This window comes from Columba livia, chromosome 2 (assembly GCF_036013475.1).
Source record: "Columba livia isolate bColLiv1 breed racing homer chromosome 2, bColLiv1.pat.W.v2, whole genome shotgun sequence".
Taxonomy (NCBI): Eukaryota; Metazoa; Chordata; class Aves; order Columbiformes; family Columbidae; genus Columba; species Columba livia.
Window position 1 is genome coordinate 157,373,691 of NC_088603.1, and position 25,967 is coordinate 157,399,657.

General features: G+C 41.8%; 1 protein-coding gene across 7 annotated transcripts in view; it reads right to left on the reverse strand.

Annotated features, from left to right (window-relative positions):
• The window catches only part of TRAPPC9 (trafficking protein particle complex subunit 9), a 525,236-nt gene that overhangs the window by 63,725 nt on the left and 435,544 nt on the right, over nucleotides 1-25,967 (reverse strand). The window lies entirely within an intron of this gene.

The following is a 25,967-nucleotide window of genomic DNA, read 5'->3' on the forward strand; positions in this document are numbered from 1 at the left end:
AGATGTGGTACACAAATGCTTTCCCAGGAGAAGATAAAATTGCTTGTGGGGATGGGCAAGGGGAGGAGGATTTTCTCTAGCTATAATCATCACCCCACGGCAAAAGTCAGCTGCTTAGGGCGGCAGGAGAAAAAGTCATCTCGGTCTATTTGAAAAAGATGTTTATAAAGCAAAGGGAGAATCATTCCCCTCACTACAAGAAAGACTGGGGAAGGGGCTGGAGCACAAGTATGATGGGAGTGGCTGAGGGACCTGGGGGGTTCAGCTGGAGAACAGGAGCTGAGGGGAGACCTTCTGATCTCTGAACTGCCTGAAAGGAGCTTGGAGCATGGAGGGGATTGGTCTTTTCTCCAAGGAATAAGTGACAGGATGAGAGGAAATGGCCTCAAGTTACACTAGGAGAGGTTTAGATTGGATATTAGGAAAAATTCCTTCACAGAAAGGGTTGTGAAGCATTGGAACAGGCTGCCCAGGGAAGCTGTTGAGTCACCACCCCTGTGGGTGTTCAAAAGACGTGTAGATGAGGTTCTTAGGGACATGGTTTAGAGGTGGACTTGGGAGTACTAGGGTAATGGTTGGACTCGATGATCTTGACCGTCTCTTCCAACCAAAATGATTCAATGTTTCGATGATTGACTTTGTGTACCAAAGCCACACACCGGCACAGAATTACATGGTTTCACAGAATCCCAGAATGTCAGGGGTTGGAAGGGCCCTGGAAAGCTCATCCAGTGCAATCCCCCCATGGAGCAGGAACACCCAGATGAGGTTACACAGGAAGGTGTCCAGGCGGGTTGGAATGTCTGCAGAGAAGGAGACTCCACAACCTCCCTGGGCAGCCTGGGCCAGGCTCTGCCACCCTCACCAGGAAGAAGTTTCTTCTCAAATTTAAGTGGAACCTCTTGTGTTCCAGTTTCAGATCTATTCTCCCAACATGTCTCATTCTTGGCTTGATGGTTTACAAATCCAAACATTTCATGTTGTTCAGCCTGCAACCTCAGGCTGGTGCATCGAAAAATCAGCCGATGACCTTTTCCCATCATCAGTCCATCCTTGTCCCCACAGCAAGGAGCCCAGAGACACAACCGGGCTGGTGACCGCGCTGCACAGGGGGAGCGGAGCAGCATGGAGCGTGATCTTTCGCTCCTGTATTGGCTGTGCCGTGCTGACAGTAATGAAAATTTGTATCTGTCAGCTTATTAAATTGATCTAAGTGAAAAGAATCACAAGGGACCGAGGCTGTGATAAGGAGCGGGCAGCCCTCCAGACCGCAAACATGCTGAAGCCGCCCTCCTCCTTTTTTCCCCAAATCCTTCAGCTGAGTGCACGTAACCTTTTGGCAATCAAACTCATCTGAGGCTCAGCACACTCATCTTCCACAGGCATATGGATACATCAATATTATGCAGACGAGGACCGGTATTGGCAGTTCCATACCAGTGGCTATGTGAAGCTTTAAGCTGGTTTTCAAAAGGGCATTTTGTCTAGAATATCTGCAGGAGTACTTTCAACTTTTTGCAGCTGAGCTGAAACAGATGAGGGGCAATAGTAAGTCTATTAGGACAAAACTGAATATCATATTGCATACAAAAACTTACAAGAATGATCCTTTTCTGCTTTTTTTATGTCATGATTCTGTTCTACTACATTGCCATAAAAGCCAGCAAAGAAATTTCTCATTGAGAAAAATACCCTGACATCAAGGACTGAACTTTTTCATTTCAAGGGAGAAAGAGACCCTGCTTGCTATAACTATTTTCCTCTTCCATGGGTATAAAGAAATTATAAGACCATAGCTGAAGGGTACTGCTACTGAGCTTGATTATAGGGGATGTTTCTTGGGGGTCAGCACTGGGGGTGATACCATCTCCTATCTTCACCTGGCTCATTGGATGCAATGTGCTCTCAGCAAATTTGCAGATGACCCCCAACTGGGAAGGGAGAGCTGTCAAGACACTGGAGGGTTTTTCCATTCAGAGGGACATCCAGAAGCTGGAAGAATGGGCTGTCAGAAACTGCACAAGTACAGTCCCACATTTGGGAAGGAGCAACCTCAAACAGCTAAAACCATGCTGGATTGCTTTCCTGAGAGCCTGCAAGTCAATTGGAAGTGATTATTCCCCTCTACTCACCTGCCTTAATTGGGATATTGTGTCGAATTTTGGGATTCCTCCAGTACAAGAGACATGTTGAAAACTGGAGTGAATTCATATGGCTGGGGGCTGGAATGGACAGCGTAAATGGAAAAACTAAATTAACTGGGAGAGGAGGCTCAGGGGGCTTCTCACCATCCGTATTGCTGCATAAAGGGAGCTTACAGAGAAGACAGGGCCAGATTTTCTCAGAGGTGAAGAGTGGAAGGACAAGAGGTAGCGGTTACAAGTTGTAGGGAAGGATTTGGCTGTTCTAGGTTAATGGTTGGACTCCATGATCTTAAAGGTCTTTTCCAACCAAAACAGTTCTATGATTCCATTATTATAAATCTTGATCAGAGACAAGGAAATCAAAATTCACACTAAGAGAAAGTGTGGACTCTCCATCCTTGGAGATCTGCAAGGCTTGCTGGAGACAGCTCTGAGCATTCTGACCCAATTTTGAGGTTAGGCTTCCTTTGAGCAGAGGGTGGGACTACATGGCTTCCAGAAGGCTCTTCCAACCAAAAATTTTGTATGACGCTCAATATCTAGGTCTGTATTCATGCACTTTTGTTTTTTGGTGATGGCTGTTAGAGGAGAAGTCAGGCAGAGGAGCCAGGTTGCCATCATCACCTTTCAAGGAGAGAGGGGTCAAAGTCATCCGTGGCACTACTTATCCACATCTGTAAGCACTCCAGAAATGGAGGGATGAGAGGACACACAAAACTTACTGCTCGTAAGAGAAGAGATGAGGCGACCTCCTTCTTTCTCTTGGTTTTACAAGAGAGTCTTCAGCTTCCATGCAGCCAGGGGACCTCAGTATGACCGAAAGCAGCTGATTTGTTGTGACTCTTTCCCCAGTTTTCCTTTCGAGGGACTGAGAAATAAAGCTCAGAAGGCAACTGCAAGTATGTAGAGAATTACAGACCTACTGTTCTTCATGACAGCAACAGGGCCTCTATTTCGCTGTATGATGCTTAGATCATTTTGAAAACCAGCACCCCTGCTATGCAGCCCACTGCACGCTGTCAGCTCATCGCACAGCAATATCACTTCAGTTGCCGAATGATTTTGGAATATCCCTCCTACTTTTCAAGTTGAAAAAAAACAGAGATGGAAGAGCAGGGTTATTTTTCTTTTCCAAGGTAATGGTGACAAATTCCAGGACCCACAGCGACAGAAGGTTTTATGGAGACCAGCACACGCACGCAAACCTGATCACAATACAAAGCAGTACTGTAGCATTATTTAGTTACTCCAGATAATCATTTCACTACAAATTAGGCTGGAGAAAAATGGCTCTAATTGTGCTACAGGCAAGACATGATATCTATATTGTACAATATCCTATATTGTACTTTTAAATGTAAGTAATCAAGGATCTGCATGCTTTACTAAGTCAGCAACCTGTTGACAAAGATTTACTCTAATAGCAATGGAGCTTGAAAATAAAATTATTTTTATTATAATTTTTTCAGTTTTTTGCCTCAACAATACTAATTTCTAAACGACCTCAAGAAAGCTTAACACATAGCAAAACGATAAAGTTTTCCTGAATTTAGACTAAGTGGAGTTAGAGTAATTCCTTCAAAATATTCAAGAGAAAAGCAAAGTAATTGTGGAATGAGTCAATGATAGAATATGAGGAGGGACTGTGCTCTGATTATGAGGGAAGTAGAGTAACAAAGGAAAGGCAGCTCCTCGAGTCTTTGTGCCCCTTCTTCTAAGATGGCTAATTGAGACAATAATTTGGGTGGCAGGTTAACAAATTCATCATACAGTCACTGCCATACCAGAAAAACAGCACTTATTTTATTTTTGGATTTTTAAAGTTTCTGAGGCATTAAGGTGATCAATGAAATAAAAATACAGAAATGGAAATAATAACAAACAAACAAACAAAGAAAAACTGGGAGAAAAAAAATGAAAAGGAGAAAAGAACCAAACCAAACCAAAAATAACCCCACACAAGACCTCAACAGTTTTAGTACCTTGCAGCATTCATCCTCAAAACTCAAAGTAAGAAGCAGTTGAATTACAAGCTGGCTATTTCTTTGCAATACTTTTCATACTGGGATCATGGAACACGTCTCATTTTTATGAAAGATATGCCCCTAGCAAATAGGCATAACTAAATGTCTTTACTTTTTGATCCAAATTTAGGAACTGGAATTCTAACAGAGTATGCGACGCTATAAAGCATCATATATACAGGTCATTCACACAGGAACCTCCAGTAAAAAGCTCCTCAATGGACAGTCTGAAAATTGCAATAAGGAAACAAACACAATTTCTTCATAATAACAGAGCACCTGAATAGCACCCCAAGGAATGCTATTCCTATACAGGTAGCAGAAAATGGAACAAAAGTCAAAGTATAAAAACAAAATGAGAAGTTTCTGATTATTTTTTTTATTGCATGTACGCAATCTATCATGATTCCTTTACTACTTTTAACTGGTGAGTCAGAGAAGTGTCATTGTTGTGTTGACTAATGTGTTTGGACTATCAAAACAGCTTCAGTTCTGTTATTCACTTATTTTGTTAAGCGATGAATTAGCTGGGGTATTGCAATCTTGTCCTCTTCCCCGCTTCTTTTTTTTTAATTAAGGTGTCCAGATGCCCAAAGCTTTCATTCAAACCAGAGCTGTTTTTTGTTTTTTCATCTGTGGAAAGACATTTCCAATAACTCACCTCCCTAACAATAATATCAAAGTGAGCTGGAAATTTGGGAAGAAAGATGAAATGAACATTTTCAGTGACCTCTCGTTAGTTTGGAGAAGAGGAGACTGAGGGGTGACCTCATTCATGGTTACAGATATGTAAAGGGTGAGTGTCAGGAGGATGGAGCCAGGCTCTTCTCGGTGACAACCAATGATAGGACAAGGGGCAGTGCGTTCAAATTGGAACACAAGAGGTTCCACTTAAATTTGAGAAGAAACTTCTACTCAGTAAGGGTGACAGAACACTGGCCCAGGCTGCCCAGGGGGGTTGTGGAGTCTCCTTCTGTGCAGACATTCCAACCCGCCTGGACACCTTCCTGTGTAACCTCATCTGGGTGTTCCTGCTCCATGGGGGGATTGCACTGGATGAGCTTTCCAGGTCCCTTCCGATCCCTGATATTCTGTGATTCTGTGAAAATTAGACACACATTTCTTAACTGACACCAATAATGTCTTTAAATTGGAGCAATTAAAAAAGATCAAAAGCCTGGCTGCAATTCCTTCTTCTGTGAACTCTTTTCTTTCCTGCACTCATACACAAAGAAGTGTGATGACTTTCACTTAAATCCAAGGATTAACAACACCATGGAAGAAGTGTTCTTTACTACGGAGAAGGGATTTGTGAAGGCAAACCAGCCACCATCAGTCTTAAAACTCTTGCCATCCCCAGTTCCACATGCAGTCCTTGTTGACACTCCTTTATTTCAGAGTTAGAAGGACTCATCCTCTTGCTAACACAATCGGACAGGGAAGCTTATATCAAAGCTATAAAAAGTAATGGCATTTTAAGAAAACAGAGGCCTATTAATTTTTCCCACAAGCTAAAAGAGGCCTTTAAAGCCCAACCCAAAATTAGACGCGGTAGGCACAATAATCCTGAGCACCCCAGGTCCCTAAAACAGCCAGAATATTAAGAAAAATATCCTAAAAATCTTAAAACCAGAGCAGTTGCAAGCCATGCGGGGGCAAAAATGGCAATGCTGGGTTCAAAAAAAAGGTCAGGATAAAGAAGAAAACCTTATACCTGAAATGAAATTTTAGAAAGCAAATCTTTCTCTTTTATCTTTCCCGCAGAATTAGCTCTTCAAAGGCCATCTTCTTGCTCTTTGAGTGACCTTTCTGCTGTTACATTTCACTGCCCTCAAGGATATCTTTTTAATATCTTGTTAAATGGGAAGGGGAAACATGCAACGAGCAAAACACTCCAAAATGGAGGCACTTCTGCTTCAGTAAATACTTCTAGGATATATAAACTGCAAAAAAGGGTCTTTTATTTCCAAAGGCCAAAGGTGTTTATAGATTGCTTTCTATCAGTGCTTTGGGAAACTGGTTACTACATAGCAGAAGAAAACTGAATGAGTGAGGATTTCATTGACTGCTGCACATGTTGTCAAAGAGAATGTCATTATTAATACAACTAATGCCACTATTTCAGAATTAACCAATAGTTGCCAACCCCTTAAAGTCTCTGAACACAACCTGACATTTAATTAGGGATTCCGGAATGCATCAGGAGAGGCTCCCGATCAAGAATTAAATTAGATCATTGGTTGGGAACATCTTTTAGTATTGCTATGAAATAATATGCTGATCCCATCCACCTATAATGAACAGAAAAACAACTTTTTCAAAAACATATAGAAGAGATTTTCTTTCCTATGTTCATTTTTACTGCAGAGGGAATTGGGATGTGCTTTCTCTTATCTAACAATGGTTCCCTCGGTTCCTCCCCTTCCGCAGGACACAGCAAACTTGAAAGTCTCTTTTGTCTAAAAAATTTGTGCCACGTTTTCTGCAGAAGACACCAAATTAACTGTATTCAGCCTGAGTGAATTTATCGTGTATGTTTCCTTTTGAAGAAGACCCTGGCAAAGATTAACAGGCAAGCAGAACACTGCTTCCTATTTTTAAAGATATTTTAAGGGGAAAGAAATCAGACTTTGACATTGGAACACTGCTCCAGTCAGAAAGTTTATTTAAAAAATAAATCATCAGGGAAAAAAACAACAGTGCAAAACCCCAAGGTCTTTAACACACAAGATTTCTAACTCCCCACTTCCACCTCTTCTGATCTGTTCAGTAGCAGCAAGTGTGTTGTGTGGTCCCTTCTGCTCAAGGCGCTTGACAGGAAGACTATCAAGTAAAATATTACTTCTTTGAAAAAGATAACTTAAAAAATAATTAATTCACACAAATCACTTGGACAGCCAAGTGAAAGAAGCAGAAAAGGGAGAATTTACCACCCTGCGTGCTCATAAAATGGAGACTTAGAAACAGCAGGATAGCAAATTTCTCTAATTTCTCCACTCGTGTTGCTCTGTAATGCAGAAGCACCGGGCTCCTGAAACGAATCAGAGTTATCAACCCAAGACCACTGTGGTTCCCCACCCAGAACAGCTTATCTGATAATATGGGTCCTCTAACCCAAGACATTCATCAGCCTAAAAACCCTGTTGTGCACCAAGCAATTCCCAGCCAGGCTGCTGATACAGTCTCTACAAACCCATATTCCACTAAAAATTGTCAAAGAAATGGCCGAGTTGAGGCCATACTGATACTCATCTTCCTCATGCTCCTACATGTTTGGTGAGCATTCAGTGATAAGCCTTGACTCATTATAAATTTCACTGACAAGCTTTTTGGCTTCAAATGATATTTTTTTCCCCTTATTTTTAGGTATGTCTGTCGAGTAAAGCTTTATATTCCGCCTAATGCCTTCATTCACTTGGACATTATCAATTTAAACTTTAGCTCTCAACCTTTTGACCAGACTGTAAAATAAACTTGTAAAAGATTATTTCAATCTCCTCTAAATCAGTGCTGGAATAAGAGTTGGGCAAACGTGGCTTCTAACAGTAACTGCCCATGACAGCTCGTCAAATAATTGAGCATAAATGTACTGGTAATCACCAAAAAAGACACTCATGTATTCAGTTAATATTATTTCATTTTTTATACTAGTTGCTGCTGAAGTATTTGTGAATGTAACTGAGAACAGCTTATTGAAAGACATTAAAATTCAAGAGAGAAATTACTCCCATCAGCAACACGCCCATGTCCATACATCTTAACACCTTTATGTTAACATTGCCACTGAACCTTTATATCCTCTTGAAAATACAACCTTCTTCAGTTTTTAAGTTATAGCCTTCAGCACCTATGTGATTTTCATACACAATTTTCAGCAGTTTGAAATTAGTCAACCGATTTTAGGGTTTTTAATGTATGATCTGACCCACACTTAATAAATTCTACTTTGTTTGCAGTTGCTGTTGTTTCAAACACATCCTGTACTTAAACCATTGATGCACGGCCAAGCAAAAGCAAGGTTTTCAGCACTTACGAGAATATACTGCTAGTACAAAGAGATATTTGCTTGCATTAAGAAATGGTCTAATGTAAAGTAAATGGCTTTTGAAGAGTTACACGGTTTAAGTTTCTAGGAAAACATAAGGCTCAGGTTTGGCCTCTGTAACAGAAGTGCAGTTTTGCTAGATTTTGCTGCTGTATTGTATTTTGATGGGAATGTCACCCTGCACCCACAATGTGAATTATAGGACCTACAGGCCATATAATTTTGGGTATTCATCTTGATTATGTCCTGACTGATGGACACAGGTGCCCTGCTCCAGAGTCCTGGTCACCCAAAACCTAAAGCAGAGTCTTGTTGGGATGCACCATGGCTCCTTCCTTTCTTGCAAACTCACTGACTACTGAGAAACTTAGAATATAACTTCATGAAAATCATGAGATTTTAAATTCTTATTAATGATGAATCATTTTAAAAGGTGACATTTTAAGCCTCCATTTAAAGCTTCAGTGTACAAACAGGGATTGTCAGAGCAGAGTTGGACGTTTAGTGTCTTATTATTAACAATACTCAGACTTCAGTCTTTAAGTGACCAGCTTAAAAATCACTATTAATCAACTCTAGGACCCAGTATGAAAATGCTGAGATGTTTTCACACAGTTCTGTGTGAATTCTGGGGAATGACCTATTAGAGAGCAGTGTAGGGGAAAAGGACCTGGGGGTCCTGGTGGACAGCAGGATGACCATGAGCCAGCACTGGGCCCTTGTGACCAGGAAGGCCAATGGTACCTGGGGTGGATGAGAAGGGGGGTGGTCAGTAGGTCAGAGAGGTTCTCCTGGCCCTCTACTCTGCCCTGGGGAGACCACACCTGGAATCTTGTGTCCAGTTGTGGCCCCTCAGTTCCAGCAGGACAGGGAACTGCTGGAGAGAGTCCAGCGCAGGGCAACAAAGATGCTGAAGGGAGTGGAGCATCTCCCGTGTGAGGAAAGGCTGAGGGAGCTGGGGCTCTGGAGCTGGACAAGAGGAGACTGAGGGGTGACCTCATTCATGGTTACAGATATCTAAATGGTGAGTGTCACGAGGATGGAGCCAGGCTCTTCTCGGTGACAACCAATGATAGGACAAGGGGCAATGGGTACAAACTGGAACTCAAGAGGTTCCACTTAAATATGAGCAGAAATTCCTTCATGGTGAGGGTGCCAGAGCCTGGCCCAGGCTGCCCAGGGAGGTTGTGGAGTCTCCTTCTCTGCAGACATTCCAACCCGCCTGGACACCTTCCTGTGTAACCTCATCTGGGTGTTGCTGCTCTGGTGGGGGGATTGCACTGGATGAGCTTTCTAGGTCCCTTCCAATCCCTGACACCATGTGATTCTTTGAACCATCAGAGAAACTGTCCTCACATTCACCCCTTTAGTGTAACCTCAGCAGAAAAAATCTAATAAACCAAGAAAAGGATCCTTGCGATTTCCTGGCTGTTTGGCCTGGGAGGTCCTGTCCATGGCCTACATCTGTGCTGTGAAGCTTCCTTTATCTGCATCCTTCTCATACTCCTGGATTTGTTTAAAATGAAAGCAACAGCAATGATGGTTAAAAAAAAAAGGGGGGTTTCTGTTTACTTGGCTTCCAAGGTAGAAAAGAAGCACAAAGAAAGTGCATTTCCCTTATAACGCTGCGGGACTATCAGAAACCATTCACAGTATGTGTGGATCGTACATCTCCACAGTCCATATCTTTAAAGCCCCATCTGGACAGTTTATTTTATCTTCATTTTTAGTGCAGTATAAAATCCTGTAAAAAGCAATCCGTGGAATGGGGACCCTGAGGAAACAATACAATCACCTATGGATAGCAAGACTTATTGTTTAGACTACAGAGAAAGGACAGAAATGGAAAACCATAACAGTGATCCATGAGATTAAAACTCTAAAAACCAATGTGTTCCTATAGGAAATCAGACTTGCTTCACATACTGTGTGTTTCCATATGTGTAATACCACTCTGAAAGAAAATTTGCTACACTACTGAACAACCTCCAGTGATTATTTGGGGTCCAGTTGGACGTCATTTCTGTTCATCATACAGTTGTTGGAAACACAATCAAAGTCTACACAATTTTTCAAAGTGTCCGTTTTACTCTGGAAATGCTCCCCATCAAATTTGCATGACCACCCGACAAATAAACCTCACCGGGTCATGAGGCCTTTAAGTAACACCATAGTTTTTAAAAAGGTCTTACCAATACGTTAATGACCTCTCCTCTCCCCAAAGGACCAATCCTCTACTACAAACAGGAGACCTGACAATTAGAGCATACCTGAATTAAGACAAATTCTTACTTGTTTTTATTATTTGTGACCTCCAGCTTCACCTTTGGCATATTAAAGGAAATGCCACACAGCAGAGGAGCTAACTGAGCAGGCAAAATCAGCTCTCATGATCTGCTGTAAAATATTTGCCTTCCTTACTCCATAATTATACCCACTATTTAAAAAATATTTATGATTTTAAAAAGGAAAAGAATATATCATACTTTCTACCGGGAGATAACCCAAAACTTGCTTAAATTAATTGAGTTATGTGCAGAAAGCCAGAATGCAGAGCTTGCAGAGACCAGTTCAGAGATGAATGAGGAAGATTGCCTCAGTACTCATTAATATTATGCATTTGAGTTCATGTCTTTCTCTTCAGGTAAGTCACAGGCACAGCATTTTCTTCTGACTTTATTAAATTTTGCTGCTATCAGTTCTTCCATTACTTTCATCTTGGACATGCTGCCAAAGCCACCCAATACAGTCACATTCTAGCACAGAATCATAGAATGGTTTGGGCTGAAAAGGACCTTCAAAGCTCATCCAGTGCCACCCCTGCCATGAGCAGGGACATCTTCACCAGCTCAGGTTGCTCAGAGCCCCGTCCAGCCTGGCCTGGGATGTCTCCAGGGATGGGGCAACTACCGCCTCTCTGGCCAACCTGGGACAGGGTTTCACCCCTGTGTAATAAATGCCTTCCTCATGTCTGGCCTGAATCTCCCCTCCTTTAGTTTAAAACCATCACACTTGTCCTATCACAACAAGCCCTGCTAAAAAGTCTGTCCCCATCTTTCTTACAGGCCCCTCTTAAGTATGGAAAGGCTGCAATAATGTCTCCTCAGAGCCTTCTCTCCTCAGGCTGAACACCCCAACTCTCTCAGCCTTTCCAGCAAAGCAAACAGCAATAGCAAAACAAGACCAACATCAAAGAAACCTATGTTTATGCCATATAGTCCACACAATCCACACTTATCCTCCCAGTGACAATATCACACAGGGAGACAGCAGTTTGTTGAGAGAATGAGATTTCACAGGGGGATTTTAATTAGCCCACTGGGAAATCCATTCTCAAGTGGTTACAGAAAAGTAGAAAGATAATACATATGAGGCACTGGAGATAGATTATAGCAGCTTTTTGTGGAATTTATTCACATTTCAGTTCTCCCCTTGCATTTAAACTAAACAGTCTTTCAAACCTTTACTGGGACAGCTGTCCCTATTTACACTGAGCAGTAGTCTCAGAGACTTCTCACCTAAATGCCTGTGCCAGGCCATGAGCACACAGCAGCAAGAGCAAATTATAATCAATTTTGTCATTTTTCCTCTTTATTGTTAATAACTGGAGTCTCATTGTTGGTGTTTGGATGATAGGCTCACTACATGTTACACATGCATGCTGTCCCTACTGCAATGAGACTGTGAGCTCTACAATAATAGAAACACCAGAAAAAATGTGTTCGAATGGCACATCTTGATTAAGATTTACACTAAGCATTGCACTATAGCCTGTAATTACTGCTAGCATAGGACTTTTGAGTACACAAAACCAAATTTATGCTATGAGGCACTGGATTACCAAAATCTTCTACAAGTGGGAGATGTTTGTTAGGTAGATACTCTTCCACTATGTATTTTAACAATGTTACGATAGAGAGATGAGGGTATTCAAATGGAGAAATAAGTATTTGCATAACTGATTCAATTTAGGAAGGAAACATATTCACAGAGCACTGGGTAGAAGTTAGTTCATCCCCTGGCTGAACAGATAGATGACTTCAGTTTCCTGACCTGTTGTACATAATTGCCACTATAAAAGTTTTATTAAGATTCAGTTCAAGCTTCTATTAAAATTCAACCAATCATGACATCAAACACCACTGTCTGAATTTATACAGACACTTAAGGGAACAGGTAAAGGCTAAAAAGCCTTGCCTTATCTCCTCCAGTATTAGGCAACAACAGTCTGTCAGAGTCAGTTCACAAGTTTATCTCATCAGAAGTTCAATCCCTTGAAAAGGGCAGTTTCGTATGTGAGGAGAGCACTGGAAGAAAAACAACTTGGTGTAAGAGGCCACAATAATTTACTGGGAACTTCTGAAGAGGAAAAAAAACCCACAAGATTCTTCTTGTTCCCTCCACTGACTGACCAGCGACTTAGAGAAATACCATCACAAATCATCGGTGCAGCAGGGGTTTACAGTAAGAGGAATCCTTCCAGGTCAGACATTATCTCTCCAGAAGTGAAGAATAAGCAGCAAAGTCTATCATGGTTCCGCACATCACACCTGCTGCTGTATCTCCTCCTTCAAAGCTTCTTTAAACACCAAGGTCAACGGCTTTAGCTGTACAGAGAAATCACTGCATATTTGCAAAATGAAACGGAATTCTTTTTGGTAAGGAAAGGAAGACAGGGCTAAAAATACTGCCCTAACGCCAACTACTGAGGGATGGTAGAAAAGAACATGTCTTTGGACATGCTGAGACAAAGACCACCTTGCACAAAGTCCATCATTTGTAAATGTGCACCCATCAAACCTCCAGTGCTGCAGAGCAGAGAGAACCATTTCACTCAATGCCACCTTTGAAATGCATCCTCCTACAAGCAGAAAACAGGAGAAACATAATTGGCTCTCTATGGCTTACAGACTTTCAGTATAAAAATGATAGTTCTGGGACTTTTAACTATAGTCTCAGCATTTTTCAATATAGAAGCTTGCAGCCAGTTGCCCAAGTGATGTCCACAGAGAACAACCAGTAGCCCTCTGGAGATGGAGATGCTGGAGAACTTCAGAAGACAAAATTGTTCTTCAAACTGGTGAGTAATTCAGGAGCATATTTCTGAAACTTGGACCCAAACGTGGAGGACTATGAGGAACCTGCTACTGGAAGGGTCCATCACAACAGACAACACATTATGAACTCGTGACTGAACTGAAAGGAAGGAGTCTCCAAAGCTGATGTAACCCAGGGGAAAACAGAAAGAACCAGAGTGCTGAAGATCCCTGAGGAACATGTCAAATGAAGTATTTCAATAACATCTTACTCTGCTGGAGGTATGAAAGCCTGACACACAGCAAAGCTCTCAAAATGCCCTTTTTTTATCATCCTCGTACATCTTTCAAGGTACAGACTACCTAGATGCTGATGGAATGAGAGAGGCAGCATAAGGAATGCCAAATGTGCTCCTAGATGAGTAGACTTGTCACACAAACCCAAATCCTGCTGCTCTCTTGTTCTGTCAGAAGGTCAAGAGTGATAGGAGCCCTTTAACTTGGACATCTTCCAGTCAGTGAGGTGATATGATAGAGCCAGATCTACAGCCCAACTCTATCACCATGCAGCCAGACCTCAAGCTTTTTCTCCATTCAGTTGATGGTGGCGTGAGAAGCCCAAGTTGCCTGCCTAGAGCTGAAAGCAAACAGACTGGATGAACCACAGAGGCCAGCTTGCCCATGGAGAACATGCAGCCTGGCAGCAAGAAAACCTGGAGAACCGATGGCTTGTCCTGCTGTCTTGGAAGCGACAGCAGAGGAAAACCCTTCGGCTGAGACCGTGAAACTAAATAAGAACTGAAAGGTCACTGCCTACCTTTTGTTTCCTCAGCTGGACACCTTTCCAAAACAGGCGCAGGGTATCTGAAGATTATTTTAGTCAACTACCGAAAGCTTCTACCTCTTGAACAGCCCATATGCGACCTGGCAAGCAGACCACAACCAAGCTGCAGGTGCAGACTCCTGACATTACGGGTTATTAGGTTTCCTCCTGTTTGTTTTCCATCTCAGCACTTTGTAATGCTACCAATTAAAGGCTAAATTCATAACGGGTGCATTTTTCGTAAAAGAAATTTACTCGACACTTCTCACTTGCAATGTGATTATTTTTTCTTACGGTGTCTTAAAGTGTTTTGCAAAATTAAAAATTACAGCTAGTTCCAAGACAGGAACGAAATACTGAAACCTATTCTAAGCAGCATGGCATCAACCACCAATTACTGTAAAAAAACATTTATTTAATATGTCAAGGCTAATTGTGGTAGCCCACCCAACACTTCCAAATAAATAATTAACAGCTGAATTTAGGAGTATGAGGTAATCAAATTCTCTGCTGCTCATGAAATGTTTAAAAAGCATATTGGTTTTGAAGCCTTTGCATAAAGAGCATGTTATTTCTGAGAGTATAAATGCACATACATGTGCATTTATACTCTCAGTGCGAAAAGCTGGAGAATGAATAATTAATTATTTACTTTTAGCCCTAATTCCTATATATTTAGACAGAGAGCTTATTCTACTCTTCCCCTCCTCTTGGTAAAAGAGAAGTTATGGACCTAAGAGAAAAGTGGGAGAGCAAGTCTGAGTCTCTGTTACTACACTGATATGCACCAAGGAAACTTTAAAACAGTCCCTCTGTAGGAAACATTTTATACTGTGAATATTTAAATATAATTCTCACAGCACCTATTTTTGCTGTGGAGTATCACACGAGTCTATTCTCACTCTCAAATTGGCTTATGATTTTGGATCAACAGACCAATTGATTTTTCCAACAATTCGTTTTAAAAAGGTGTTATTTTCTTGCACGGGGAAGGGAAATCACCTTCTCAAAATCATAACAAAAAGTCACTACTTTGGATAGCAATGGTATTGAGTCCCATCACCTATCTTCCTTATAAGAAGTGACATTTTTTTAAGAACACTGCCAAAAAGCAGCGCACATTCATAAGATAATGCTGATGTAGCTCACGGTTAACTGATGTTTTATAAAGTACACAAAATCTTTAGAAATCCAGCTCTGCAAATCCTGTGAGGTTTGTAAATGATGACGGATCTCAGAGTGACTGTTGAAATACAAAACTTTGTGGTTTCACTCACAACATCTCCACAAGTCAAGCTTGCATTTTCCCATCCTTGCTATACTGGTGAACCTTTGCCTCTCCCAAATATCAGCTACAAGTGCCTGAAAGACTTATCTTCTCTCTTCACGCGGGCAGTGAGCTATGGACAGGCTCTAGACACATTTTTCAGCATATTGCAGGAATTTTTCCAAGTTTTTGCATATGTTTCTTCTAGGTTTTGTGCAGGTACTCATCAAAGGCATCTAGTTCTATGTGTATCAATATGGTAATAAGAGGCAAACACAGTATAGAGCCTGTATTATTCTTTGGTAACATTCCTGTTGTTGTACTCATGTATATTGGAGTCAAAAGTCTATTTAAGTGCATCTTCAGTGCTTTTCGATAATGCAAATCCTGAAAGTGTCCCAAGAAGCACCGAGCAAACCAGCTGCCTTCTGAAGTGACTATCTGGTTGAGAAGGGATACAGTCCTTATTTGGTTCCTAACTGCACTATTTTGAAATACAAAGTCCACAGAAACACACACAAAAAAACTCTAATTTGAAGAATAAAGTCCATTAGAAGCCGCTGAGAAAAGAAGGCTACCATTCATTCTAACTTTTATGAGTAACTGGCAAACCTGAACTACTTTTAATAGTCCTTCTTTTCTTTTTCTTCCACACCCCCAGAACTGTTGTCATTACCAGGTTAAGATGTCATCTCCTCAAGACTGCAAAACCCTGCTTCTTTCCAAATCTTTTCATTAATTTCCTTATGTACTTTCTTGAGAAGGTGCATTCAGCGTTACACGCTGAACACTCTTAACACACCAGCGCCAAGCAATTACCCATTATTTCCTAATGTTCCCCATTTAATAAGGTTTCTTTTGTTGTAAAAGAATACAGACACGAAGCAACCCGATTTTCACTGCAAGGCTCTTTTTAGGTCTATGAAATACTTTGCAGGTTGGTTTCTTTCAGATTATCACCAGCACAATGTTAAAAAACACACCAAAACCCTTTTATGCAATGCTGTTGGCTTAGAAGACCAAGCATATGGAACAGGCTACTCATTCAGGAGGTTGCATTGTGCCAGCGTGTGTTGCAGGCAAGAAGAGACAAGATTTGCTTCTTATTTTTTTCCAACAAGAAGTTCATAACTGATCCTCTCCACACAAGTCAGCATCTGGGATGAAGTTCAACAAGGCCAAGTGCCGGGTGCTGCACTTTGGCCACAACAAACCCCTGCAGTGCTCCAGGCTGGGCACAGAGTGGCTGGAGAGCAGTCAGGCAGAAAGGGACCTGGGGGTGCTAATGGACAGGAAGCTCAACATGAGCCACCAGTGTGCCCAGGTGGCCAAGAAGGCCAATGGTATCCTGTCCTGTATCCAAAATAGCGTGGTCAGCAGGACAAGGGCAGTGATCCTTCCCCTGTACTCTGCATTGGGGAGGCCACACCTGGAGTATTGTGTTCAGTTCTGGGCCCCTCAGCTCAGGAAAGAGACTGAAGTGCTGGAGCGGGTCCAGAGAAGAGCAACAAGACTGGGGAAGGGACTTGAACACAAGACCTATGGGGAGAGGCTGAGGGAGCTGGGCTTGTTTAGTCTGGAGAAGAGGAGGCTTAGAGGTGAGCTCAGCACTCTCTAGAACTACCTGAAGGGCAGTTCTAGCCAGGTAGGGATTGGTCTCTTCTCCCAGGCAGTCAGCAATAGGACAAGGGGGCATGGGCTTCAACTCTGCCAGGGGAAATTGAGGCTGGCTATTAGAAAGCAATTCTTTGCAGAGAGAGTGGTCAGGCATTGGAATGGCTGCCCAGGGAGGTGCTGGACTCACCGGCCCTGGAGGTTTTTAAACTGAGATTGGACATGGCACTTAGTGCCATGATCTAGTCAATGGACTGGAGTTGGACCAAGGGTTGGACTGGATGATCTCTGAGGTCTTTTCCAACCCAGTCGATTCTGTGATTATGTGATCTGCAGAGCTGCTCTTACCGTTTAAAAGTGAACCCTTAGTATTTTATATGGACAAGAATGTATTTTAAGTACACAAAACAAAAACCTGCAGCAACAGCGTTTCAGTGGGTTAAGTTCACCAGAAACCTTGGAGCTACATTAAAGACTTCCTAGTCTGCCTCGCTAAAAGAGGAGAATCAATAGTGGGTTTTGTGTTAAGTATTGCAATCATTTATATTAAAAAATCTGTAAGAAAGCTCATCGCAAAAATGATCATAAATAGACAGATGATATTTTACTAATCCCGTGTAAGTAACATCACAAGCTGGACTTAATTAAGTGGCCGCTGTTACTGAGCTGCGGTTACTGTCAACCTGTGTGGGAGAAAAAGTGTAAAGAAGACCAAATGTCAGAGTTTTAAAAATAGGCTCATGAAGAAAATATTGCACAGAAACAAAGCTACACCCCTTTTATTTCTTAGCAAGCTTGGACATAATAATAAATAATGAGGACAGGGGAACTGTTAAGGACAATGCAAACCACTCAGAGAGCTTGGTTCATTCAAAAAAAGCATTTACTGTGATACAAACACAAAGAAAAGAAAACCTCTGTATTTCTTCAAGTTACAAAGGTTCTTCTTAGAGAGTGGAAGACCTGCCAAGAAAATCAGTAGTTTTGAAACTGATATAGGAGGGTCACGATACAGGTCTATAAAATCAAAAGTGACACGGAGTAGGTGAGCAGGGAACAACGGTTCACAGGCTCTTCTATGAGGAGCAGCAGAGAAACACAAACAAAATAGCAGATGGTGCACTGCAGACTCTGTGCCACACCACGCAATCCACAGTCAAGCCTTAGAGTCTCTTGCCAAGATAAGTTATCAATGTAAAAGGTTTCCTTGGGTTCAAAAAAAGCGAGTGGACAAAGGGATCAGAAGAGAGAGTCATCGCGACTTATTAAATACAGCACTGCTACTTCTCGGGTCAGCCATAAACTGCTATGGCAATCGCTATAAATTGCTGTGCTCATTTTATTCTTATATCATTCCCCAGTATCTACCACTGGGTTCTGTCAGAGATGGGATCCTGGACCAGATGAGTCTTTATTCTAACCCTGAAAGGCCATTTCTATGTTCCTGTGTTTGAAGAGCCACAGGAAATAAGTAACTTTCCCTTCTAATGCTACATTGCAATAAAAAAAAAAAAAAGCAAAACGCTTAAACAGGTAACAAGTAGAAACAAATAATTTACTTTTGTATTTGCCATTGGTAAGATTAACATAACCCACATGCAGTTCTGGTGACCGTTTTTGAGAGGGAATGCAGAACAATAAGGAGATAGAAGAGAGAAAAAAGAAAAAGCATAACTGAAGGTTAGAGAAAATATTGTTCAGTAAAAGCTTAATCTGTTTAGCTTATAAAAAAATGATTGAAAAAATGACTTGATTAGTGTGTAAGTATCTCTACGGTGAGAAAACGAAGAGCAATAAAGGACTCTTTAATTTACTGGAGAAACACATTACTAAAAGTAATAGCTGGAAGCCTGAGCAGAAGATGTTCAAATGAGGCAGGGAAGAGGGGGATTACTCCAATCCTGACCTCTCCATATGAAGACCGGTGCCTTTCTACAATCAAACTCGAGTTGTTGAGCTCAATGTATTAGCAAGAAGTGACACATAAGCTCCCAGAACATGGGGGAGATTAGACTGAATCGTATCTTTTCACTGAAGATGTTTATAAATCCCATGGACTCAAGGATATCCATTTGCAGTGGTTAGCAGGAGAGAAGGGAAAGACAGCAGTGAGCTGGGGCTTACCAGGGGATAAAGGAGAGAAAGTCTGTTGTTAAAATTGGAGAAAGAGTCTGACAAAAATGAGCACTTAGCAGATGTGAAAGGCGAAGCTGGGTGGGAGGATGAGGGGTGAAGGATGCGAAGGGTGAATGCAAATAACTCAAACTAAAGCAATCATTGAAGTGACCCAAGCAGTGAATAATGACAAGAGCGGCTTTAGCTCGGACAGCTTGGGAAAGTCAGGGAACATGGAGAACCAGCCCCTCACCTGAGATAGAGATTAAATTCCTCAGCGTGTTCCTACTCCGCTGTCACCTCTGAAGATAAACAGCGGGGGAGGACAGGAGTCTGGGGAAACACATACTCATAAAGATGTCCATGGAAGATAGAGAAGACAAAGACAAAGCATTAAGCCTATAACAAAAGCAGAAATTATAGCTCTTCTAGATCTCATAGATATAAAATAGATGATAACTGAGTTGTTTTGGAAAAGCAGCAGGTCTCTGTCAAGCATCTAATTTTATTGGGTCAAAAGAGCCATTAACAAAGAGTTGTCTACAGAAAAGGAGAACATTTCCCAAAGATTTTCCATAAATATAACACTTTACAAAGAGACATCAGATGCATATTGGCTTGTATAAAATGTACAAGGGAGGGGAGATCCAATCAGAGGTCTGCAAGAAGTAGGAGTTTTTCCATCTTCTCAGACTCAGAGCTTTTCTTAAAACTGATTCACTGCTCACTCTCTCACGTATTTACTCATTTGGCAGCCCAGATTCCCCAAAAGGCTATTTCAATTCAACAATGCCTGTACAGCAGAGACAAAAGCTGGTAAACAGGGAACAATGGATGTTCGCTAATATAAGACGGCGTGAGCATGGAATGGCAAACACCTCATCTAGACTTCTTGAAAACAAATAGAAGAACGTAAAAATATTCATAGCAAATAAGAAAGGAGGCAGCATCGAAAAACAAATGGGAGTTAAAGGAAGCCAGGGAGAGCAGTCTGGAGACAGAGCTGATGTGGAAGCAGCGGTGGGTATGTCTGGACTTGTGCTGCCACACAGAGATGCCGTCTCTCGGAAGAAAAAGCAGTATGTTAATCTCTGTATCGCACAGGAGGCAGAAGTGGAAAACAGTTTGCGGCTCTTGTGAGCAGAGCATGGGCCTGAAGGCATTGCTGCTGCCCCTGCTAAGTGAAACTTAAATTACATCCTCTTATTCCATTACTGTGTTGTGTTCCCTACATTGTTTTATGTGATTTTAAATAACTACACCAAGTGGGTCTCCCAGCAGGCTGGCCCATGGACCAAGAGATTTCACTAACAGCTGTTTTCTTCCTTTTCCTATTCCAAATATAATCATATTACATGAAGTTATAGTTCCCCATGCAACTTTGAAGAATTATTGGGAATAGCTCAGCAGTGGGCAGGGGTGAACTAGATAACGTACAAGTCCTTTTCCAAATTCTTTCCTTTACAGTGATTAATACCCAAGAATAGAAGCAAGAAAAGAGAGGATCATTAGGCTTTCTGAAACTTTGTTGTGTGAACTGGAGACGGTCAGATCCTAAATTCCCATCTACCTCACTGCCCAGTTCTCTAGTACATTCTCCTTCAGTTTGTCTATGAGAATGTTATGGGAAACAGTGTCAAAAACTGTTGTCCTGAAAACCATCATCTCATCAGGATCCTGAACTCCACCATCCCAAGGCTGCCCTCGACCTTCACATCCCTGAACAGTTATTCCTTGTTTAAAACGCCAGGTCCAGGCAGATCATGTCCTCCCACCTGTGATCACCTTGATCACCTGTGTCTGAAAGCTGTCACCAATGTACCTCAAAAGCCTCCTGAATTGTTTGTGCCCTGCTCTGTTGTCCCTCCAGCAGTTTTTTGGGTGGTTCCCCATGAGGACCAGTGCCTGTCCTTGTGAGGCTTCTTCTGGTCATCTGAAGAAGGTCTCATCTGCTTCTCCCTGAACAGGGAGACACCAGGACAGTGTTGTCTGCATTGGTCTGCACGGAGGGGGTTGGTCTCTTTTCTCAAGTAACAAGTGATAGAATGAGACAAAATGGCCTCAAGTTGTGCCAGGGAAGGTTCAGATTGGATATTAGGGAAAAATTTCTTCACAGAAAAGGTTGTCAGGCATTTGAACAGGCTGCCCAGGGCACTGGTGGAGTCACCATCCCTGGGAGGGTTTAAAAGACGTGTAGATGAGGTTCTTAGGGAAATGGTTTAGTGCCAGTGTTGGGTTAATGGTTGGACTCAATGATCTTGAGGGTCTCTTCCAACCAAAATGACTCTATGACCTTCCCTATTTAGCTACAGTCTGCAGCTTCCTCACTGCACTTGCAGGGACCATGTTTAACCTATGTTGGCTTCAAATGGAAAATAAAAGTAAAACCAGAAAAGGTTGCATTATGAAAATATTAAGAAAATACTTAGTAAGGAGTCACGGCTGGAAATGTTTGTTGACCATTGGTATTTTTGAGTTTTCCTGATCCTACTGAAGTTTTTTCCTTTCTCCCCAGGCCATTTGCTGTGAAATCAGCACATTTTAGATTTGCATTTCTGTAGCCAAAAGCCTGCTCGTGAACTTCTTTATTTTCCGTTGCTTTGGGAAATTCTGCAAATAAAGTGTTGTTATAACAGTTTGCATGAAAACACAGCAGTGACTAAGATCCATTACACTCCATTTCAAGCCCAGACACCTAGAGAATTAGCTAAATGTGCACAATTTACCTCCTACGTAAATGAAGATTATGGTTAACTCTGCTGAAGTCAATGCATTAAAGTCGGTGTCAGGTAAGATAAACTGGAGTAAAGTCTAAAGAATTCATTTTAAAAAGTAAGGAATAGGCAAAATAGAAGTAAACAGACCATAGGCTTTCTGCTGGAGAGCACTCTAACAACCACCTACATAAAGAAAAGAGGAGTAGGTGTGTGTTGGTTGTTACCCATATAATTAGGATCTGGTTTAAAAAAAACATTTTTATATATATGAAACGTTATATACTGAAAATATATATCAGCAAGCTACATAATTTTAATTATATGACTGAAAATTAAGGTTACACACCTGCCATTTTTTGCTGTAGAAAAATCTCACAGGACACAGAAGTTGAATATTACGGAATTTAATGTTGCCGTTAAGGCTATCATTTCAATATTTGATATCCTAATAGTTTGAAAAAGATAAGAAGTTTATCTGAAACAAGAGACTACTGGATCTTGCTTACTTTTTCCAAGGTGTTTTCACCTAAAAAGGGTAAACTGAATAAAATAAGCCATTTCTTTCTCAGGTACCTGCATACATGACAAAGAGCAGGATAAGCTCTGAAAGTCTCGTAGTGCAGATGTAGGTGGGATGTAATGGAAAAGGCTGAAGGAGAGGAAGGTGGGGATGAACAGAGGAAGGTGGGGATGAACAGAGGAAGGTGGGGATGAACAGAGGAAGGTGGGGATGAACAGAGGAAGGTGGGGATGAACAGAGGAAGGTGGGGATGAACAGAGGAAGGTGGAGATGAACAGAGGAAGGTGGAGATGAACAGAGGAAGGTGGGGATGAACAGAGGAAGGTGGAAATGAACAGAGTAAGGTGGAGATGAACAGAGGAAGGTGGGGATGAACAGAGGAAGGTGGAGATGAACAGAGGAAGGTGGGGATGAACAGAGGATAATGCACGAGCCTGAGTGGAGGTGGTAAAATGTGATAAGAGAGACCGACAACTGATGTCAATTAAATGAGATGAAAAACTGCTGGAAAAAGAATCAGGCGTTAATTTAGGAAGCCTGACTGTGAAGTGAACATTCTCCGAGCTAGGAATGAAACTATGTCTGCGGTTAATAGGAAACACTGTAAATCTTATTAAGGAGGAAGTCTAAAGAGGCTTTTCTCTCGTTTTGTACCTAAGAGTCTGAAAATCATTGCTTTATTAGATTAGCTTACAGAAAGGTAGTCATTCAATATCCCAATCTTATCCATGGGGAAAAAAAAAAGTGTTGGAAAAGATTTACAAAAACAAGGACTATAACTGGGGAAAAAGGATGGTTTAGCCCAGAGTTTGGCTAACAAATGCTATCCCAGGGAACTCAGACATTGAGTTCAATGGGGATTATAAAGCTTAAGAAAAAGCAATACTAGTCAGCCACAGCTTAGTTTTTTTTCCAGCATTGAGACAAGAAGTAGTTGCAAGTTCAGAGAAGGGAACGGAGCTGGGGAAGGGGCTGGAGCACAAGTGTGATGGGAGCTGCTGAGGGACCTGGGGGGTTCAGTTGGAGAAAAGGAGCTGAGGGGAGACCTTCTGATCTCTGAACTGCCTGAGAGGAGCTTGGAGCATGGACGGGGTTGGTTTCCTCTCACACGTAGCAAGTGATGGAATGACAGGAAATGGCCTCAAGTTGTGCAAGGGGAGGTTGAGATTGGATTTTAGGAAAATAATTCTTCCTGGAAAGGGTTGTCAGGCATTGGAACAGGCTGCCCAGGGCAGTGGTGGAGTCACCATCTCTGGAGGGGTTTAAAAGACACATAGATGTGGTGCTCAGGGACATGGTTTAGAGGTAGACTTGGCAGTGTTAGGTTAACAGTTGGACTCGATGGTCTTAAAGGTCTTTTCCAACCAAAATGATTCTATGATGCTAAGTGCTGGCTGCAAATGCTCATACTTGTCATGTACTTTCTGTCTGCCCTTAATCAGAGTAGAGGAGTAAACGTTCATATCTAAAATCAGTTCTCCCTCCTTGCTCCAAGTGGGATTGAGCAGCTACATACAAAGAAATTAATCAAGAAGACAGCTCAGAGTTTAAAATTTTAGTGACGCCGCTGTAGTCAAGGACTTGGAAGACCCAGGCTTCATTCCCTGCTCTGCCACCATACCCTTGGCCACCTTAGAGAACACCGTGAATTGTCTCCTCTTGCTCCTCAGCTGCACAGCACAGATAAAGTTCCTCCCTAATTTAGGAGAACACTGCCATACAAAATATTGCGGGTACTCCAACAAAATTACACTCTAAAAAGTCAAATATAGAAATTCATTTTCAAGGAAGGACTTGTGGTCAAAACAATGCTTAAGCACAAGCTATACTTACAGGTTTATTTAAACCATTATGGAATAACAAAAATTGAAGGGCACTCTAATTTCATCACACTCTCATGCACTGTCCATAGAAACAGATAAACTTCTTGAATACAGCCATAGCATGATCATGAATTCCTGAAGATGCGCAGTTGTCAAAAGAAAAATTAACTGAAAGGAGTCCAGGAACTGAACTTCCAAACTATCACAGTATCACAGTATGTTTGGGAGTCTGATTTAGTTAACACAGCAGAAATAGAAACCTACCAGAGGGTAAAAAAGAACTTCTGATTTCATACAGTTTTGATACCAAAATTCACATTGTTCTCTAAACTATTACACCTAAAGTGTAATTTAAACTATCTAAGTATTCCATACTTCAAGCAAACCAAGTTTAGCCTCAACCACTGTGATTCACTTGGATGAAACAGAAAAAAAAAATCATACATTTAATTAAGTTTTCTAAACCATCAACACATCATAACCAATCTCCTTTTTTTCTGTTGCTGAAGGATAGCCTTGGCAACCAAATATCAAAATGGATGGACAGTTAAATATTTTTCGATCTGCTCTTTGCCGCTGAAATTTAATCTCATATGCTACATGCCAGCCGCCAGCCATGAAGACATTCGAGAGCTTTGTGTCCATCACTTTTTATTCATATGCTTGTTGGACTTCTAAACTCTTGGAATAAAATAAATATCCACTGAATTTATCTTAGCAGTATTTCAGAGGTCTTTTGGGCTGTTTCCCACATATCAGAAAACATTCACTGCCACGTTGTTTGTCTGATTGCCTCAATATCTTTAACAGCTGTTTTACTCTTTTCAATGTTACGCTATGCTTTTGCTGTTTTCTAAACCTCTCTGTAGCATCACACATGAACAAAATGGGGAAAAAAAAAAACTTGTGCCCAGGTGGCCAAGAAGGCCAACGGTATCCTGTCCTGTATCAAAACTAGCATGGTCAGCAGGACAAGGGCAGTGATCCTTCCCCTGTACTCTGCATTGGGGAGGCCACACATGGAGTATTGTGTTCAGTTCTGGGCCCCTCAGCTCAGGAAAGAGATTGAAGTGCTGGAGCGGGTCCAGAGAAGAGCAACAAGACTGGGGAAGGGACTTGAACACAAGCCCTATGGGGAGAGGATGAGGGAGCTGGGCTTGTTTAGTCTGGAGAAGAGGAGGCTTAGAGGTGAGCTCAGCACTCTCTAGAACTACCTGAAGGGCAGTTCTAGCCAGGTGGGGATTGGTCTCTTCTCCCAGGCAGTCAGCAATAGGACAAGGGGCCATGGGCTTCAACTCTGCCAGGGGAAATGTAGGCTGGCTATTAGAAAGCAATTCTTTGCAGAGAGAGTGGTCAGGCATTGGAATGGCTGCCCAGGGAGGTGCTGGACTCACCGGCCCTGGAGGTTTTTCAACTGAGATTGGACATGGCACTTAGTCAATGGACTGGAGTTGGACCAAGGGTTGGACTGGATATCTCTGAGGTCTTTTCCAACCCAGATGATTCTGTGATTCTGGGAAAACACTTGAACTTCCAACAACAAGCTAGCGAAGAAGCCTTAACCAATTTTTTAGGTTGCTTAAATCTGAAGCTTCACAGTTTTGGTTTTTTTTTAAGTGAGTATCACAGCATAAGCTCTGCTCAATATCCTACACGCAAACAGTACCTACTAGCAGAGACAATATAACATTTTATAGTGCATTCATAGTACAGTATATTTAATTGGCTGCAAAAGATGCCAGTTCAAATGCAGGATGTTTGCACCAGTCTCAGTGAGGTTTTCTCCTGAAGACATTGGTACAAGCCATGGATAAATTCAGGGGGCACCTTGGTGTCCCT